The sequence below is a fragment of the Monodon monoceros genome, unplaced genomic scaffold, assembly GCF_005190385.1.
Source record: "Monodon monoceros isolate NGI ecotype Baffin Bay Population unplaced genomic scaffold, NGI_Narwhal_1 Super_Scaffold_7, whole genome shotgun sequence".
NCBI classification, from domain to species: domain Eukaryota; kingdom Metazoa; phylum Chordata; class Mammalia; order Artiodactyla; family Monodontidae; genus Monodon; species Monodon monoceros.
In genome coordinates, this window is record NW_021703784.1 from 103476447 (window position 1) to 103493754 (window position 17308).

Sequence of the window (17308 nt, forward strand, 5' to 3'; positions counted from 1 at the left end):
CGGCTGAGCTGGGGCAGGACCCTGATCTCCTGGGGCCCACACCCATCCTGGAGACACGGGACCAGGCAGCAGACAGCATGCATGTTGCCTCTGGGGGTGGTGGCAGGATGGCCCTGGAAGGATGGAACTCCTGCTGTCACCCGTTTGCTTGGCTGTGACACAGGCCCCAGCACCTTTACGACGTGGGGGGAACCTGGCCAGATTCACTATGGGCTTCTCCCCAGCAGCCCCTGGTGCCCAGGAAAGGGCATCTCAGGCCATGAGGCTCCTCCCCCAGCCCCGCCCCTCGGGCACCCGCTGTGGATGGGGTGGGGCGCGGTGGGGGGGGGGCGGTGATGCTCTCTCACCAGCCGCTTCCACTGGGTGTGTCTGTTTCCTGCAGATCTCCTGCAGCTCAGCAGAGGCCCCCTCGCCCCCCACTGCCCTTCCTCGCCTCTGCTGTGGTGGGCCAGAGAGCCAGGGCCAAGGTGGGTCAGCACCATTGGTCCCAGAGGGCCTGCCCAGCCCCCAGGCCACCCAGGATGGCAGTGGCAGAGGCCGAGGCCATGGGACCCGCTCCTCTGGGCCCGGTTTGAGCTCCTCTGTGATGGATCTGAGCGGCAGGAAGCACATTTCCAGCACAATCTGTTGGCCCGGGGCCGAGCTGCCCCGTGAGGGATGAGGTCATGTCCTGCAATGGCCACACGGAAAGGGCGGGGCTCTCCCTGCCCGCGGGGACTCCCGTGGCTGGGGCCTTTTCCCAGAGACCCCTGGGAGAGCGATGGCTGGGGGTGACCTTCCGGCCGGGGATGAGTGACCTGGTGCCCGTCTCAGTGCTGTCGGGATGCACAGTGTGACCTGGGGCAATCAGGGTCCCACTCTGGACCCTCCCTCCCACTGAGCCAAGGGAACGGGCCAGCATCTTGGGGGTTCCTTGGGCGGCCACCATTCGTGCTGTCTGTGCTGGCAGAGGTCATGTTCCGGAAGAGGTGGGGCGGGGTCTCCATCCAGGGACTGGCTGATCGGGGATGGGTGCCAGCAAAGGTGTGGGTCCCGCAGCTCAGCAGGCGCAGAAGCAGCAGAGATGAGCATCCTGTTTCCCAGCCCGACCTCTGGTGGGGGGAGGGGCCGCGCCAAGGGGCCTAAGCCTCTGACCCCAGTGATTGACCCAGTCTTTCAACAGAGAAGCGGCTGTGAAGAGTGGGCGGTAAGGCCCTGGGTAGGGAATCGCCCCAAATCTCCACGCTGTTTCAAAACCAAAGTGGGAAACGAGCTTCTGTTTGAAATCATCAAAGCCATGTTCCTAGGTCTTTGTAATTTGCCCCAACCAAGCCCCCAGCCCCAGCCCACGCCCCACCTGGCCCCTGGTCTGCTGCCCCCGCCCCACAGGGCCCCCCCAGCTCCTCCCACCCCACCTCTGCCAAAACCCACATCCAAAGTTCAGCGGGAAAGACCCAGGCCCACCAGCAAGTGAGGGGCTGGAGGGCATGGCCTTGAACCTTGTGAGCATGGCCGGGAGCTGGGAAAGAGGCTTGAACAAGGAAGCAACGTGCCCAGGGACACAGCGGAAGCAAGACAGAGCCAGGCTGCCTGCCTCCCCAGGGCTCACTCACTCATTCGTTCGTTCATTTACTCATTCATACATTCACTCTTTGAACAAGTTCCAGAGCCTCAAGGGGGTTCCGTGGAAACACCTGGATGGAAGCTGTATGGGGAGCAGGACAGCCTGTGGATGTTCGGAGACGGCCCTGAGCCCCCTGGGGCGGAGACGGCGCACGCTCTGGACCCAGAGGGACCCACAGGAAAGACAAGAGGAAGAGCCGGACGGCAGAGACGGGCGGGGAGGCCGCAGGTTCCCTCGAGGTGGCCCAGCCTGCTGCGGACCCTGCCTGCCTGCCTGCTGCCCCCACGAGAGTGTGAGCTCAGAGAGCCCGGCCCTCCCGGCTCAGGACCCTCAGCTCCCTGCCCAGCGCCGGCTCACGGGGACGCTTCTCCATAATGACGGGCTGACTGACCAAGCGCGCAAATGAATGAATGAACCCAAGAACAAGCCATGAGGAAGGTGCTGCTCAGCCAATAGCCACGCGGCTGCCAAGCGGCGAGCAGAGGGGTCCCGGGAGCCACAGTGACCTCAGTGGGAGCCTTCCTGCCCTTCCTCCGGGCGCGCTGGGCTCTATGCTGAGCCTGGCCCCTCTCAGAGCAGCCTGGAACCTGGATGCCTCTTCCGGCCCCATCGGGGGTGGCCTTGAGGATCTTAGGGTACAGTTGGGGGTGGTGTCCAGTGGGCCCCAGGATGGTCCTTGCAGAGCCTGGGGACACTTGAGCATCTCCTGGCAGAAGGTGGGGAAGGGGGTATGAGGGCTCTGAGGACCCCTTCAAGGCCCTGCCTGCATTGCACCAGAGCAGAGCCTCTGAAGGTTCTCAGATCTGGGGAGAGTTACTCCCATCTGCTGGAGTCCTGTACCGATGGGCGCGGTGCACGTCAGCACCCACAAGTCTCAAGGGTGTCATCACGGACCCCAAAGGACTGGGAGGATAGGTGGCCCCACCTTCACACCCGGGGCCAGCTGGTGGGCAGTGGCTCCGGGATGGAGTGGTGAGGAGGAGATTGGGGGCAATGGGGTGGCCTGGAGTTGCACGGACACGCCGGGGCTGCCCCAGTGAAGACTGGTCCAGACCCAAGGAGACTAGAGAGCCTGAGTGCACCTGAGTCCTGGCCAGGATGCTGCACAGGTGGGAAAATGGCCACAGAGAACAGAGTAGGGGTGAGCAAAGACATCTGAACAGGGGTGGTGGGTGAGAGAACAGCGTGGCCTCATGCAACTGCCCTGATTTCCACAGCCGTCCTGTGTTGTGTGAGAGAATGTCCCTGTCCCTACAAAGGCACACAAGTGTCTGGGGGCCAAGGGGCATCATGTCCCCAACTCACTCTCAAATGAGTCAGAGGGGGAATGTGGGAGTGATATATGTGAGAGATATAAACATAAACATACGTACACACAGTCTATGTATAGAGAGAAAGTCAGAGTGCAAATGGGACCAATGTAAACCATTGGGGAATCGGGGTATTAGGGTTTCGGGGGAGGGATACAGCAGGCCCTTGAGCCATCCTTGCAACTTTTCTGCAAATGTGAAATAATACCAAACTAAACCTTGCAAAAAAAGAAAGAAAGAAAAAAAGAAAAAGTGGCCTGGGTTACAGCGGCAGGACTCCCATCTGCGTGGCCTAGGGTGGTCCACTTCATCCCTTGGGCACCCCCTCCTTCCTTACCTGTCACCTGTGCCCATCCCCTGCTGTGAGGCCCACGGGACCAGAAACTCCAAAACCCAAATGCACGTAAGTTGCTGGCGTCATCATCACTATCTTCTCGGCTCTGTCCCCAAAGTGTCCCCTGCTAGTGGCACTCCTCTGGATGGGGACGCTGCACCTCCAGAAGGCTCCTGCTCTCCACTGTCTGGGAGGGATCTGATGCAGGGGACCCATCGGGCCTTCAGCCTTCACTCTGGGGAGTGGCCGCAGGAAGGTGGAGCTGAGGACCAGGAGGGGAGGGGGCAGGGCTGGAAGGACGAGGCGGGACGAGGGCCTTGGAGACAGCGTAGATGTGGGGGACAGCCAGGGATGGGTGGAATCCTCATTCCCCTGTGGCTGGCGTGCCCCATACCTGCCTGTACCCGCCCCCTGTACACGGAGGGCGCCATATATAGCTCTGTTTGCAATAACGTGCAACTTCTCATTTGGGGTCTGAGCTGCAAACGATTTTATCTGGGTAAAAGTCTACACGGGACACAATTCCCCCCACGCTGGCCGAGAGGAGAGGACCCCAGACCCTTGCTCACAGCCACTTATTCCTCTGTTCATCTGGGTTCCAGCGAACCCCATTATGCTTTCCTCCACTGTCTCCAGTGTGAAAAGGGGGTGCAGTGAAACGGCAACGGAAAATAGGCGGGGTGGGGCTGCGTTAACCACAGAACTCAGATACCAAAGCCGGGGAGCACTGAGCGCTGGGGCAAAGTGCTCTCGCCCCGCAGCGGGTTGTGAGGGCAGCATCACAGAGTCCATACGACTATAGGGTGATCAGCCAGCCCGGTTTGTGCGGGCTGAGATGGTTCCTGGCCATGGGACTTGCAGAGCTAAATGTGGGAAAGTCCAGGGCATACCAGGACAAATCGGTCATCACCCTACTAGGAAGAGTGGGGGAGGACAGCAGAGGGGCAGATGGGGATCAGCCTTGAGCGGTCTTTCAGTGCCAGGACAGTGATGGGGCCCCCCAGGCCATGAGGAGCCCCAGGAGACTCTAAGCAGGGTGGAGGGAGTGGGGGGCTATTTTTCCAGAAAAGTAACTTCCATCTGTCCAGCCCTGACAGGCACGGCTACCCCAGATCCTCACACCTGCCAGAGCAAGGGGCCGCTGTGGACCTCGACTTCTTTTCAGCAAAGGAGGTGGCGCCCTGGAGAGGGGGCATCATGTGCTTATCTGCGGTGGGCCGGAACCATCCCCCAGGGCTGCCTGACTTGGGTCCCCTGAGGTCCCGTGTCACCGAGGCTCCCTCCTTCCCGAACACCCTCTTCATGTGGCTCTCCTTGGAAATTCTAGGGGTTTTGTTCTCTCAGCCACAAAGCGTGTGGGCTCCGCTTCCTTCCCTGTGCTCTCTGGGAGAGGACCATGCCCCGGAGATGTCCAGACAATGACAACAGGTGAGGCTCCAGGAATGAGGGGGTCGTTTAGCGGTGGGACACCGCCTCTCACCATCCACTCTGCTGGCCGGCTGTCACGAGGGTGGGCGTGGATAGAGGGACACTTGAAGGACACACACAACCCCTTCTACAAGGCACAAGGCTCCAGCCATCATGGGTGCCTCCCTGCTGCCACCGGGCCCCTGGAGGTCAACGGGGGGACCCCAGGCGGGGTGGAGTGGCACAGAGCCGAGGGCTGGGACCCAGGGTTCGTCCCGGGACCAAGGTCCCCTCTTGAAAGTCCAGGCTGGGTGGGAATGGCCCTCGGATGGCCACGGGGAGACCTGAATTTTAGACCTGCTCTGCTGGGTGAGCTTGGGCAGCCCCCAATCTGGACTTGAGGGACTGCACCTGGGGGGTGAGGCAGGAAGCCTGCCTGCTCCCTGAGGGGGTCCTGGTGAAGTCTAAAAAGTCTGAGGTGCTGTGCAGGGGTCCCTGCCCCCACCCCTGCTGAACCTTGATTCCCGCTCCCCTCCACAGAGCATCAGGCCCTGAGCTGGAGCCCTCGGCAGCCCTGGCACAGCCTGGACTCGACGGGGAGGCAGTGCCCACTACCAGGTGTTGCTCTCATGGCAAAGCCTGGTAGCATGGAGCTTCTCCCTCCTTCCATTCCAGGGGAGCCCATAGCCGCCACGCACAGGTGCCAGGCTGAGCCTGGAGCAAGTGAAGTGAGGAAGACACCCCCCGCTGCCCGAGGAGCACACAGCTCAGTTGGGAGCAGACACCAGGCGACAAGGGGTTCAGCGTTCATCCCTTGCCCATTTCAAAGCTCCAGCTGCAGCACAACCACCGAGGCTGGTCACTGCGACGCAAGGCCCTGGCCACGTGGCCCCTTCCCAGCGGAGGTGTAAGCAAGGCGACGTCTACAGCCCTACTCGTCACTGTCCTCTCCCCGTCCTTCCCTTTCCTTCCCTTCCCCTCATCGCTTTAAAGTCAGATAGGCATGGCAAAGAACTTCCAGACTTCTTTTGTTCATCTGTAAAAACTAAACAAAAATCCCAGCAGTGCTGGGAAGATGAGTGGAACCCTGCTCAGAAAGCACAGGCTTCACTTCCTGCCTACAGTGGGTCCCCAGGAAATTCGAGTAAATGTGATAAGGGTGATGTTGGTGATGTTGGAGGTGATGCTGGAGGTGATGCTGGAGGTGATACTGGAGGTGATGCTGGAGGTGATACTGGAGGTGATGCTGGAGATGATGCTGGAGGTGATGCTGGAGGTGGCGAAAGAGCGGAAAGAGGAGGAGAATCTGAGACTAGTATGCAGTAGGTGCCCTTGTAGCTTTATGTAGAGTTCTCGTTCTTTCCTCTTAAAGCACGATGCCTAGAAATAATCAAACTCCCGATGAAGGCATCCCCGGTGGGGCCTCCCCAAAGTTCAGCAAGAGCACTGCAGTGTGGAGAGCTGGGCCAGAGACCTGGTTTCTCCCTGGCACTGCCACAGAGCCTCTTTGGGTCTCAGTTTCCCCATCCCTAGAATGGGAATAATAAATGGCCTAATGCATCATTTGTGGAGAGCAGGCAATGAGATGGTACGGCAGGAAAAGCCCTGAGAGGCGCGTCTGGCACACAAGTGCTGATACACATTAGCTCTTTCTGTTCTCCAAGGATCCAGATTGAGACGCTGATTCTAACTCGGAGCCAGCCCAGCTCACCTCCCCGTGCCAGGAAGGCCTGCGCAGGGGTGCCTGGTCGTCTACCTTCTGTCACAACCACCTGGAGCAGGCTAGGCCCCCTGCCCACTCGGTGAGGACCCAGGCTCCACAGGGGAGGGACCCACCAGAGTCACCCGGCAAGGCGGGGGCAGGTCTCCCAGCTCCTGGCCTCCCTCTCTCTGCCGGGTGGGCGGCCGGCGGGCTCTGCCCCATTTAGCACAGACGCCATCTGTCTCTACCGGCTTCCCGGTGGCTGAGGGTGTCTGGGCAGCTCCCTGCACACAGGCTGCAGCTTGTTTGCCGAGGCGGCCTTCTCTGTCCCAGCCCTGTCTGTCTGGACTTGGAGAGCCAGAGAAATTTCCACCGCTTGGAGCTGTTTGTTGATCTTTCCAGAGCCCACGAAGGGGCCCTGGGTGGCTCTGCCTGGAACGTGGGGCTGTGTGGGGACCAACTTCGGTCAGCCAGAGAGCCAGACCACACTTGGGCCGGCAGACCAGGCCACAGGCGGGCCGGCCCAGAGGAGACTGGAGTGAGGTCTGGGAAGGTCGGGCAGCCACTGGGACACCTTCTCAGCCTCGTGACCTCCTCAGTTCTTGATGCACCCTTCTCAAAGCTGGGAGAACCAGAGCGCTGCCACCAGCAGAAACGGGAGCCCCTTGGGAGGAGCCAGGAGGCCTTGGAATGTCTAGCTCACCCCAGGGGCTGGTCAGGCCAACCCAGAGGTTCTGGCCACTGGCATCCCCTGGCCTGATGGCACCAAGCTTCAGACCCCAAGGAGAGCCACCCAGCGAGGGGTGGCCAATGTCAGGGCCACAGACACTGGGCTGCCATCTTGGATTCTGGGGCCTGTAAACAGTCACAGGACTTAGGGGCCCAGCGACCACACACGCAAGCCCTGTTGCCCTCCAGAGTCAGAGGGGAGCTTTGGATTCCTGCCCTGGGACTGCTTTAAATTGTCCCCATCCAAAACCACAACCACACCAAGATGCGGACACCACACCTAGCATGTGCAACCACAACTAGCACCAAGATGTGGACACCAATCCCGAAGACCCCCACGGGTGGTCTCGGAAACAGTGGGGGAACAGCCAGGTATAGAGTGTTTCATTCATGCCAAGTTCTTGAGGTTCATCCTGAAAGAGCCAGAGCTGGGGGCGGGGGTGGGTCACGTATAAGGAAGAACTGACCAGACTGCTGGGCTGGTGGCGTGGCAGCAGCCGGAGGGTCCAGCCTGGGACGCAGAGGTCCACCTGCCCAGGACAAGTAGGACACACACTCACAGCTGCTCACAGCTGCCCGTCGGGGGCTCAGGTCACTGTCTGCAGAATGGGGGCCTCAACTGCAAAGCATCTCAGGAGGCCCTACCTACCTGATGGCAGGTATCTCAGAGTCCTGGGCATTTGGAAAAAGAAAGAATAAGGAAAGGATGGAGGGAGGGCAAGAAAGAAGATAGCCAGGTGATGCTAAAGATGAACAATGAGGAAAGCGCAGAACCGTCAGCTTGTCATCAGATCATGAGAGGAGTGAAGGCCACCGGCACAGACATGGATGTGATCCATCTCAAAGCCTGTAGGCTCTGTGTCTGGGAAGCAGACTCAGGCTCAGGCCCCTGTAGCTGCCCAGGACCCCTCACACGGCAGAGCAGAATAGGGTTGTGTAGCAGTCAGGCTAGGGCAGGTTATGCTGCAGTAACAAATGACACCAAATCCAAGAAGTTCAGAAAAGCAAAGGCTGATTTCTTGTTCACACAGTATGTTCGTCACAGGTCCGCAAGGACCTCCGCTGACCAGTCAGCCATGCTCTCTAACATGCAAAGAAAGGCCAGAGACCCATCCTAACTGGCCAATTTCAGGTCCCCCTTTCGTGTCCCCGGACCTTAGTCAGCCCACAGCCCCACATAACATCGGGTCAGACCAAGGGTCCCGCTGTACGGCAAGGAGGTGCCGAGCTGGGCCCTGAGGGAAAGGATGCTGTCAGCAGCCCCCACCCTGCAGCCCGCCTTGAGGAAGACAATGGGAGCTGCTCAGAGGAGGGAGTCCAACGTGGTGGTCCTCAACTTTCCAACACTCAGGAAAAATGCCCCCTCCCCACCCTAGATGACATGCTCTCTGGGAGATCGAGTGACTGGAGGCCTGTGGTTTCCAGTTTGGAAAGGGGTCCACTGGGGAAACACCCTGAGGACTGCAGAGTGACACTGTACCCAGGGTCCCTCCCACAGCCCACCTGAGGCTGCACCCAGGCTGCAGGGAGAGAGTGGACATGCAAAGCCAGGGGACAGACGCCAGAGGGGTCAGACCACCAGATGGCGGCCCCTCTGGGGCCAGGCGCGTCAGCTTCATCGCAGAAATGCCCTCCAAGGCACGAGCTTCCAGTCTGCCCCTCCAGAGAAGCCCCCGCTGGGGGACATGGGGTCAGGGATCGGGTACCCCATGGAGAGCTCCGGGTGTTAGCGCTCAGATAACAAGCTGTGGTTCGTGGAGCATGTATGCGAGCCAGGCTCCAGGGAAGGGTCTTCTCACTTCACTCTGACCATCCCATGAAAACAGCACCACCCTTAAGAGGTGGGCGCTCTGGAGAGCCTGGCTTGCAGATGGGAAACTGAGGCCCGGGACGGCCCCGTGATTCTCCCAAGGCCCCCCAGCAGGAGCAGGGTTGCCAGGGCTCCAGGTCTGTGCTCTGGCCCTACCTCCCACCTTGGGGCCTGAGGGCAGCGGCCCAGCCACTTCTCCGAGGAGTCCCCAAGTAGAGTTCACGAGCACTGTGCTCTGAGGGCCCTTTCTGGGCCCCTCCCCCTTCCTGAGTGGCTTCATTCCTCCCCTGTGCTGGCAAAGGCACATGGATGCCCTGACGTCGGAGCTAAAACAGGCTCCGTTTTCACCAGGAAAGGTTCGAGTGTTTCCTTTTTTCCTGCCCTTTATTCATGCACTTCCTGGCATGCAATCAGAGGGCATTGTGTTCTGGAATGGACAACTGTCTTCAAGTGAAAGGAAAGCCCAGCTGCCCCCACAGGAGGAGGTGCCCGGGCTCGGGACCGGCTGGGTAATGATGCGCACGAGGGGCAGGGTGCCCCTAAATCTATCAGGAATTTCAAGACGGTGACTGCAGAGCATGAGCCCCGCGTGGGCCCCCGTGACGCCAGCCCTGGAAGCCGGCCCTGCCCGCAGGGGGAGGAGTTGGGCCCGTGGGCTGGCCCTTCGCCTCTCTGGACCTCCGTTCCCACGGCTGTAAACAGGGGTGTGGCGGGCAGAGGGAGGGCAGAGCTGCCCACAGTGTTCCTGGCCCCAGAGTTAGCCTCCGTCCAGGCTTGTTCAGGATTGCAGCTGAGTGGGGGGCTGGCGCCTAGGGATGCCCGGGTGTTGGCTTGCCCCCCCCATTTAGTGGCAATAACACCCTAAGAAAGTGGTCCGTTTGCCGCAGCCGTGTGGGATTGGGGACGGGTGTGAAGGGGCACCAGGCTGATCTCAGGAGTGGGGAGGCCACAGGAGGGGCCTGGGTATGTGGCCAAGGACCACCCCACCTCTCTCCAGGGCTATGGAGGGATGAAAGAACAGAAAAGGGGACTTCCCTGGTGGTCCTGTGGTAAAGAATCTGCCTTCCAATGCAGGGGACGCGGGTTTGATCCCTGGTCAGGGAACTAAGATCCCACATGCCGCAGGGCAGCTAAGCACATGCGTCACAGCTACTGAACACACACTCCTCAACTAGAGCGCCCGTGTGCTGCAAACTACAGAGCCCATGTGCTCTGGAGCCCATGCGCCACAACTAGAGAAGAGAAAACCCGCACTCCACAACTAGAGAGAAGCCCCTGTGCCACAACAAAGAGCCCATGCGCTGCAACTGAGACCCGATACGGCCATAAGTAAAGAAATAAATAACTTAATTAATTAAAAAATTTTAAAAAAAGAAGAGAAAACATAAAGGGCTTTGGAAATGAACATGGCTCAATACTTGTGAATGGAGAATCTTGCTTTTTTGTTCATTCATTTGTTCATTCATCTATCCATCCACCCACCAAAGGCTCATTGAGCACGTGATGTGTGCCAGAGCCTGTGCTGAGGCCAAAACCTCAGGCAGAGGTGCCTGGGGATCCCTGACCCCAAGCCCCACTCACACCACCTTCCGTGCTGACCCAGCTTCTGTGCCCAGGGCCCTGACCGTCTGCAGGCACATCCTCTAAGCCTGGTCCTCTGGCATCTGGGTGGGGTGTCTGCCTCCTTGCCCCCCACTCCAAGTGACCCTACCCATAGGTCCTCCCACAGCCCACTGCTAGCCTCCAGCTCTGCCCACTTGTTCCCACTCTTTAAGTCCCGCTGACTGCCTCTGTGATCTTCCTCCCATACCCCTCTCCTTTGCTCTGGTGCAGGCCACTGTCCCCTCCGACAGGACAGGACTGGGTCGCTCTGGGGACTCTTGCCTCCCCTGCCCCTTTCCAGCCTCACGTCTGGGGCCTCCACCAGTTTCTGCATCGCCAGGACAGAGCCTGGCTCCTCACTCTGGATCCGACCTCCTACCACCCACAGTCCCTTCCTTCCTCTGCTCCGTCACAAGGACTCACATGGGGCCCCCGAACGCACCAGGCCCTCTCGTGCCCCCGGGCCTTTGCACGTGCTGTTTCTACATCCTGGGAAGACCCCCCCTTTCTCCATCTTGCAAATGTCTCTCTATCCTGTGGGCAACCTGGCCAGTGGCTGTGCAGCCTGCCCCCCACCCCACCCCGCTCACCTCTGCCCTCTGGTTCTTCCTCTTCCCTTTCCTGTGGTCTCTCTGGGTCCAGAGACTGGGCAGAGGTAGAGGGTTAGGGACAAGGACCCCAGCACTTAGCACAGTGCCTGGAACATAGTAGGTGCTCCATTATTGTTGGTGGAATGAAAAATAAATGAGTGAATGAATGAATGGGCTTTAGCATTCATTCACTTGCACTTACTCTGTGATCTTGGGTGAGAGACCTTTTCCCTTCAGGCCTCAAGTTCCTCATCGGTGCCACATGTGTAGCCTTAGGACCTACCTCCCAGGGCTGTGGCATGATGCCAGTCTGCTCAGCTCTGATTCCCAGGGTCTGGAACAAAGGAGGTGCTGCATGTGTGGAAAAACTGCCGCGTGAAGCGATTTCCTCTTCCGGGGACGTGCTTTGCTTCACTCCATATTTTCCTGGCAAACTGTCTCTTGCTGGACATTGACAGGCAGATTCCAGAACTCATGGGAAATTGCAAAGAGCCAAGAAGAGTCGAACTCTCTTGAAGGATGTAAGCCGAGGGCTGATGGCAAATTTCAAGGGCAGTAACGGGGCAATAATATCTCAGAGAGTGTGACACTGACCCTGGCAGCCCTGTCCACCAACGGATCAGGGACCCTCACAGAGGCTCACATGCCAGGCCAAAGATACCACTGCAGGCCTTTTCCTTAAGTGGGTTTGGGTCAACTGGTCCTCCTAAGGAAAATGTATCTTGACCTTCACCTCACAGCACACAAATCCTGATGGATCCCAGATCGAAATGTGACAGTCATAGAGGAAACGTAAGAAAAGATCTTTATGACGATGGAGTAGGCAATGATTTCTTAAACAGGATACAAGAAGGCCCTCCGTAAAAGGAAATGTTTACAAATTAAATTACATGAAGATTACTAAGAATTATTACTGTCCATCAAGTGTTATTGAGTGAAATAATATATAATATAGGAGTGAAAATGCAACCCTCATTTCATGGGAAAAGTTATTTGTGTCCGATAAGCACTTATATCTAGAATATATAAAGAGCTCCTGCAAATCAATAATTTAAAAAAGACAGAAAAATGGGCAACAGGCTTGACCAGCCTCCAAACTGCCAATACCCATATGAAAAAGGCCTCAACTGTATTAGTCAGGGAAATTCAAACTAAAACCTCAGTGAGATACCATCTACACTAACAAGAATGGCTAAAATTAAAAAACTAAAGACATAATACTAAGTGCTGGAGATGCTATGGCGCTTCTAGAACACTCATGCGATGCTGGCAGAGGTGTAAATTGGTACAGTGACTTTGGAGAACTATTTGGCAGAATCTGGCTAAAGCAGAACACATGATAACATATGACCCAGCAATTCCACTCCTACGTGTGTGCCCTCCGTAAATGCTTACCTAAAGCATAAAGCTTACCTTCGTAAAAAGACACATCCCCAGTCGTTCAGAGCAGCACTATTCATAGTAACCCCACCTGGAAACAACCCGAATGAATAAATAAACTGTGGGATATTTGCCCAATTGAATACTATGCAGCACTGAGGATGGATGATTAACAGGCACATGCAGCAATATGGACAAAGCTCGCCAGGCTGGAGCGAAAGAAGCCAGGCACAAAAGACTAGACACTGTATGTCGAAAGCAGGTAAAAGGCACCCACCAGGTTAAAAGTCAAGAGAGCAGTTACCTCTGGGGCAAGTTGTGACTGGAAGGGTCAAGGCAAGTGCCAGGGCTTCTCAAAATGTTTCATTGCTTCATCTGGGGACTCGTTAGGTCCATCTCGTTAGTGGGTAAAAATTCAGTGAGCTGTGTACTCAGAACAGGTCACTTTTCTGTAGGCGTGAGTTCCTTCGGTAATAAAAATAATACAATCCTCCGAGGCTATCTGTTCCAGTTCACACCCAGTTCTGCCTGGAACCTCCCCAAAGCGGACACCCAATTTACACATAATTTTACAAATAAAATGCAAGATACTCTCTATTGTAAATTCCACACAGCCAGTTGAATCTCACAGAATATTATTGTTGATTCTACTGCACTCTGCACCCATCGCCAACTTACCGATGCAATTTATGAATGAGTGAAGTCCCGTTGGTGGACATCTTCATTCACCCTGAAGAGTAACGCCTGAGTAAAGTAACAAAGACCTAATGTTGGGGTGCTACTCATTTGTCAAGAATGGGAGCTACTTCTTTGCTGAATGGGGTAATAAGTTTTGAATCCTGGAAGAATATTTCCCTAATTTCCTATACTATTCACAGTGAAACAGCTACAGAATGATACTCTTCAGTTTAATCTGCTTTGGCATTTTCTCCAGCTCATCCTTAAATGCAGACAGTCAACAAAGCCATCGGTCAATGTTTGCCAATTTCCATGGTGTAAATACTCCCATTGATGGCTAGTTGCTAGCTACCAAAGTGAAATCGCTGAGCGGAGCTGGGAAGGGACATAGAGCAGTGCCATTGTATAGTATTTCCACCTATGGATATGAAGACCATGTAAGCTCAGAGCATAGGTAGTAGTAGAATAATTAGGAAGTGATGAGTTTTGAGTAGTTATGACAGTTACTATTTAATTGAATTTATGCAACTGTGAGCTTGTATAATTTAATTTTCCAGCATGGTCATGGTTAACAGCCAACCCCCCAAATTCCCGAGAACTTAGTACTCAGCTCTTAGGAGCTGGTGCGAAGGTGGGATTAACCCTCTCCTCCCCCGACTCCCGTCACCCTCCGGGTCTCCATCAATTCAAGCTAATGCAACCATTCAATCCTATTCTATCTCCTCAAGCCGGTCTGTTGGGGCAGAGAGTGGGGGACGCTGGACCTGCCCCCTCTTGCCTCCTGGTTCCAAGGCCCAAGTTCCTTCCACGAGAAAATGGGAGCGTGCAGGTGACACACCTCCACTCTGGACTGTCCCACAGCCCTGGGGGTCTCTCTTCAGCAGGCATCAGGCCCTTCCCCTGCTGAATCTGGGGGTGTCTGGAAAGAGGGGTCTTGTTGACTCCTTCAGCCTCATGTCCCCTACAGCAAAACAGGGACTTGCTTGTGGCCAGAGGGAGCAGGTCCAGGGCTCAGGCTGGTGGCCAAGGGCAGAGCCTGAAATGTAGGATGGGTGTGAAGGCTAAGGGGCAGCAGGGTCAGACAAGGAGAAGGGGGAGGGGTGGTGAAGGATGGGGGGAGGTGCAGAAGGAGGGGGATGAGAAGGGACAGGATGGGGAGTGTTGGGAGCCTGTTATCTGCAGGGGGTCAGACACGTGGCCCAGAACTGAGACTGGACAGAGAGAAGGTGGCGGCCCTCATCCAGGATACACCAAGAAGCACTCCAGCCAGCCAAGGGCTCCAGGAGATTCTCCAGGGGTCTCATCCTAGAGCTACATCCTCTGGGGTTGGGGGTGGGATGTCAGGTTATCAGGATGGTGGAGGACAGAGGGAGGAACCAGGAATCAGAGTGTGTGGGCAGAGGTTCTTCCTAGCAACCAAATAGCTCCGCCCACATCAAAGACGAGCTCCTGCCTGGAGAGCTGTCCAGGCACGACCAGACCAGACCCTGGGGCCTGGCCCCTTTCCTCCCAGCCCCCCACCCCCACCCCCTGTGCTGGGGGCCAGACCCACTTCAAAGGAGGTTAGGAGTGAAGGGTGGGATGCCTGCTGAAGACGCACCGGAGGATTGCCCAGCAGCAGTGGCTCGGGATCCCTCAAGCCGAGGAATCTGAGAAAACGTGGAGTGCGTCGGGGGAGGCTTAGCTGGGGGCGGTCAAGGTGGGGTGGTGGGAGGCACCCAGGAAGTGCAGGGTGAGGTGGGGGTAGAGGTCCATCTCAGACGGATGGACCCTCCAGGAATCTGAGCAGCAAATGATACTGGGAATATCCCGTGCAGCCCATCACTGAAGGAGCCCCAGAGAGGGCACATGGCTAAATTTCATCTCCCAGCCCATCTGGGTCAAGTTGACAGAGAAACAGGGACCAGCATCACAAGAACCCCGGTTTTCCCCCCTGGGCGCCAAGTGGGGCCACAACAGGGCCATCTTGGGGGCTCTGAGAGGCCGCTGGGAGATGCTTGGGGGCCCTGTCTCCTAGCGACCAGCTTCCCGCAGCCTGGCGGGCCCCCTGCTCTGGGCGCTGCCCACTCCTGACACTGGCTGCGAGCACTTTACACTGCTGTTCTGCATGAATAAGCCCCAGGCCTCCTGCCAATAGTCCCCTCTTAAAAGACAGCCCCGGCGAAAGGCCTTTTCAAGTGGGATCGTGCAGTGCCACCCAGGCTGGGCGGGCATTGTTGGGGGCCAGGGTCCCGGCTTGGCAGCTGGGGTCAGGGGGCCACACAGAGCATCCTGATGCAGAGGCTTCATGCACTCGGCCGCAGCAGCCCCGTTTATTCATCTACGAAACTGGCACCACCATCTTTGGAGGGGAGGTTGAGTGAAAAGGATGTCTTTTGAGGAGAGGCCTTTGAAGGCACAGTCCTGGGCTCCTTATTAAATTGATTGGAAAGGGCAGCAAAACCCCACAGGTGGCCAGGTGTAGCCAGAAGCCCCCAGAGCCGGGGTGGAGGCTGGGATGTGGGACGCAGCCCTGGATGGTGTGGTGGCTGACCAGGTGTCCACAGTTATGGCGGGCGGAAGGATGTGAGTTTTGTTGAGGGTGTGGGAGATGGTCTGGCTTGAGTGTGCATTTTCATGTGCGTCACACACACCCACCCACCCACCCACACACACACACACACACAGAGCTGGGTCCCAGCGTGACCCAGAACACCCTGCAAAACTGGACTGGCTGTCCGAGACCAGCAAGGGGGAAAAATCAGGAAGGGCGAGTGGGCTGGAGCCCAAGGTCAGGGCAGGGATACTGAAGTGGGCCCAGGTGTCTGGACCACACGGGAGGGACCTGGGGTCTCCCCATCACATGCCAAATAGCCCCAAGTCTGGCCCACCCAGAACACTGTGTCCCCTTAGGGATTTCTCAGCGTGGGTGGTGCCTCCACGGACCCCTCAGCCCAGGGAGGACACTAGCCAAGGTTGGTGTCCCAGCGTGGTGAGGCTGCTCTAGGCTGAGGGGCTCCCAGCCCCCAAAGGCTCTATCTGCAGAAGTCAGTGCTACCATATATATGTAAAATGTTTGCAGGTAGAAAGATCTGGGGGTTTGCATCCAGAAATGTAGGGTTGGGAGTGGTGATTACAGTTCATTCTGTTATTCTCTCTCTACTTCTGTCAATGTTTGCAATTCTCCACAATAATTTTTAAAGGCATTTGAATCACAGTTTCTTATAAAGTTAACCCTTTGTCGACCCTATGGCCCAGCAGACCCTCTCCTGGGTATCGACCCAGGAGAAGGAAGTGAGTATGTTCACACTGAGAATCGTACAAGAAGGCTCAGAGCGACTTCATCCATCACGGTGCCAAACTGGACTCACCCACACGCCCTTCAGCAGCCGAAGTGGTGTCCGTACAGTGAAGTGGGACTCAGCCGTGGAAAAGGACCGACCACGGGTGCAGGCACCTGTGTTGAGGAATCACAGGAAGTGAAAGAAGCCAGGCGCAGAGGAGAACGTGGAACATGATCCCATTAACACAAGCTGAAGAGCAAAGCTAATCCAAGGTGATCAGAGTATTGATTAAGAAGCGGCACATTCCTAAAGACGGAATCATTCTCTGTCTTGATCTGGGTGGTGGTGACAGAGAAGTATACACGTGAAGACGGTATCGTGTTGTTCCATAAGGTCTGGGCTTGTGACTGCATGTAAATTACACCTGAATCAAAAAGAAGTCAGTTCATTCCAATGGGAAGATGGGGGTGAGGGGCGAGGAAGGGGGCAGGCAGACCACCAGTGTGTAGCCTGGGTGCCTCTGGCCTGTGGCCCCAGAGGAAGTTAAGGTCCTGTCCCCATCACGAGCTATGTGATCCTGGGCAAGTTACTCCCCCCATCATGCCTCTCTTCCCACATCTGTAAAAGGGAGTCACACTTGATCCAGACCTGGGGCCTGGCACACACAAAACAACCCTCCTCCAGCTCACTGGCCTCTCTCTGCCAGCCCCGGCTCCATCATCTCCCGTGCTGGTGGCCCCACTGTTTGTCATGGCTCATCTGGTTTTGCCAGACTCCTCAGTGTGTCCTAGAAGTGTGTGACTCGGTCCGTCTCTGGGCTTAGCGAGGTTCCCTGAGGCCCACCGTGTGCTATCAGAATCTTGGCGGGTGCGGAAGACAGACCCACCAGGAGGGATCAAG